Consider the following 3,310-nt stretch of genomic DNA (forward strand, 5'->3'; position numbering starts at 1 on the left):
GATGGTGCTGTGGTTTGTCAAGGCCATTGATAGAGGGTATTTCCTTGGAGTAAAATAGGAAGAGTGGTGAGATCTCCACCGATGTTTCTGTCTCCTTCAGGGCATCACCCAATCTTCTCATTGTCCTTACTCTGTCTGAGCTGTGTGCTCAAATATCTCAAGGCTGCCCCATTGTGCTGGTATCTCAGCAAAAACTTATACCCTGTTTTGTCAGCTGACAATCTTTAGTTGTAGTCTTCACATAATTCAGGATGTACAATGCCAGTTCCATAGGGATTTACTGGAAGAATGAATGTGCCCGGATCACTCATACATTTATGGCATTTAGTGTCAACTGGACTCTTTCTATAGTTCAGAAATCCTTAAAAATTCTAGCCCATATCTGCAGTGGTTTTCTAATTCTTCACTTTTCCCCTTATTTTGCCAATATCTATTTGTTTTTTGTTCAAAATTATCCAAGTTCTCTACCAGGGCTGACATATTCATTATGCACAACAGGCACAGTGCCTAGGGTTCACAATTATCTTAGGGCCTTTGAAAATATTTCATTTCTTTTAAGATTGCAAAAATATATGAATGCAATCTAGTCTGAATTATGTTTGTTTTTATATCCATGCAGTCATAAGTATAATTTAAAATTTTTTTAATAGAAGAAAGGTTCATAATGTGACCCTACTCCTTACTTCATAAACAGTATATTAAATTTTAATAGGATTTTATAGCATAGGAGCTGTGGTGGCGAAGTGCCTAAGGCACTTGACTGCTAACCAGAAGGCTGGTGGTTCAAACCCACCAGCCACTACTTGAAAGGAAGGTTTCAAGCCATTCAGGTCACTTCTGATTCTAGGATGGTCTATTGGTTTCTGTGTCTTTGCTCTTGATTCTCACTTCAAATATTCTTCTTTGTTCCACTGATTCAAACTCTCATGGACCTCCCAGTTTTGACTCAAATCTTTAACCTGTCTTTCCTACTTCCTCCATTAAACCCATAGCTCTCTGTTGATGTCATTGGACTCCTTGCTCTCAGTTGCCTTATGTCATAGTCTGGATTTTGTTTCTTTTAAAACTTCATGTCTAACATATATCTCAATTCCCCCTTCAGACAATGAACTTTTTGAGAACATAGGCCACATTTAATAGGATTTTAAATAATAATAACAATCACAAATCTGCATTCTCTGACTTCATTTCCACCCATTGTATTAGCTTCCCACCTCCTCAAATTCCTCTCATGTTGTTCTGGAAGCCTCCTATAGAGTCCCATGTATACCTCAGACAAGATTTCTTGACTGCTCCTTTCACTTCAAGGTCCCTACCAGAGCTAATACCCAGCAGCAGTGTTGCTGATATTGTTGTTCATCAAAGTTCATGCTACCTACCCATGATGCACAAGGGCTGCTCTTTTTGCTGACTTTCAAGGATGTTATCTCCACAGATCATGTTATACGTGCTCTCATTTTTGTGGAAGCCATGAGCATTTTTGCTATCACTTCAGGAAACTGCTTTCATTTGTGCTGTGGATGCCTTTTAATTGTATTGTCCTATGATGATAAAGAGCTTTTATGTTTTTTTCCTTAATCTTTTCTTATCTCCTGTAGCCTTAGGTTCAGGTGTGCGTCCAAGAGGACCAGGATGGTGGGCAGTTTATGTTAGTTGTTGTTGCTGAGTTGATTTTGACTCACAGTGATCTCACATGACAGAGTAGAAAGGCCTTGTAGGGTTTTCTAGGCTGTAAATTTTATAGGAGCTGATCACAAGGTCTTTTTCCTGCACATTTTCTTATCTCCTGTAGCCTTAGGTTCAGGTGTGCGTCCAAGAGGACCAGGATGGTGGGCAGTTTATGTTAGTTGTTGTTGCTGAGTTGATTTAGACTCACAGTAATCTCATATGACAGAGTAGAAAGGCCTTGTAGGGTTTTCTAGGCTGTAATCTTTACAGGAGCTGATTGCGTGGTCTTTTTTTCTGCACAAACACTAAGTGGGATAGAACCACCAATCCTTCAGTTAGCAGTTGAATGATTAACTGTTGTGCCACCAGGGCTCAGTTATGTTACTACCAAAAAATAAAACCAAACCCACTGCCAGTGAATTGATTTCAACTTATAGAGGCCCTATAGGACAGAGTAGAACTGCTCCATAGGATATAGGATTTCCAAGACTGTAAATCTTTATGGAGCCAGACTCTTTCTGACTCAGAATGGTTATTGATGTTAGTAGTGGTGCTATATTTAGAATCATTTTGAACTCTAATATATGTGGCTATGTAATAAGAAGACCAAGGAGCTCTGGTGTCTTGGTGGTTAAACCACTCATCTGCTAACCCAAAAGTTTGCGATTTGAACTCACCAATGGGTCTGTGGGAGAAAGATGAGGAAGTCAGTGTCCATAAAGATTTACAACATTGGAAATCTATGGGGCAGTTCTACTCTGTCCTGCAGGGTCCCCATAAGTTCGAATGGATTCAACAACAGTGGGTTGGTAGTAAATCCACCATCTGTTTGTCACTTTATTGTACTGTGGTGGTTTGCATATTACTATTATGTTGAAAGCTAGGCCACCAGTATTTCAAACACCAGCAGGATCACCCACAGTGGACAGGTTTCAGTGGATCTTCTAGACTGAGACACTAGGAAGAAAGGCCTGGCACTCTACTTTTGAAAATGAAATCCTATGGATCACAACAGAACTGGAAGATGGATGACCTAGGTTAAAGGCACACAAAACAGATAGTGACTGCAGCAATGGACTTGAGCATACTAACAACTATGAAGATGGTGCAGGACCAGGTAACATTTCATTACGTTCTACATGAGTTGCGATGAGTTAGAGCTGACTTGATGGCAACTAACAATAGCAATGTTGTAAGCTACAGTCCTATATGAAGACTCCTGCCTGGCTTGGGCATTTTTATACTACTTTTCTAGTATTCTGCTTTTGTCTAGCAATCCCATGGTAGCCTTCTGGATTTACAAAACTTTTAAATCTGATGATTCAAAGAGCCCTATTTCTGGACCCTCCAATCCTGTCAGCAATCTATGACCCAATGACCAAACCAAACCAAACCAAACAAAAGAACAACCAAACTCACTGCTCTTCTTGGGTTTCTGAGGCGGTATCTCTACAGAATTAGATTGCTCAATCTTCCTTCTGAGGAGTGCATGGTGGGTTTGAACCACCAGCCTTCTTGTTAGCAGTCAAATGCCTTAGGCACTACACCACCAGAGCTCCTATGACCCCAGGATAGCTCATCAATAGAAGCTTAAATTGTAATACCATTAACAAACTCATAAGGTCAAGTTTAAATCCATCTT

General features: G+C 40.1%; 1 protein-coding gene across 1 annotated transcript in view; it reads right to left on the reverse strand.

The window, feature by feature from the left end:
• LOC103194530 (olfactory receptor 8S1-like) overlaps positions 1-3,310 on the reverse strand; it is a 57,445-nt gene that overhangs the window by 892 nt on the left and 53,243 nt on the right. The gene's annotated exons all lie outside the window — the stretch shown is intronic.

Source organism: Orycteropus afer, unplaced genomic scaffold (genome assembly GCF_000298275.1).
Source record: "Orycteropus afer afer isolate SDZICR_OR568_19922 unplaced genomic scaffold, OryAfe1.0 scaffold00045, whole genome shotgun sequence".
NCBI lineage: Eukaryota > Metazoa > Chordata > Mammalia > Tubulidentata > Orycteropodidae > Orycteropus > Orycteropus afer.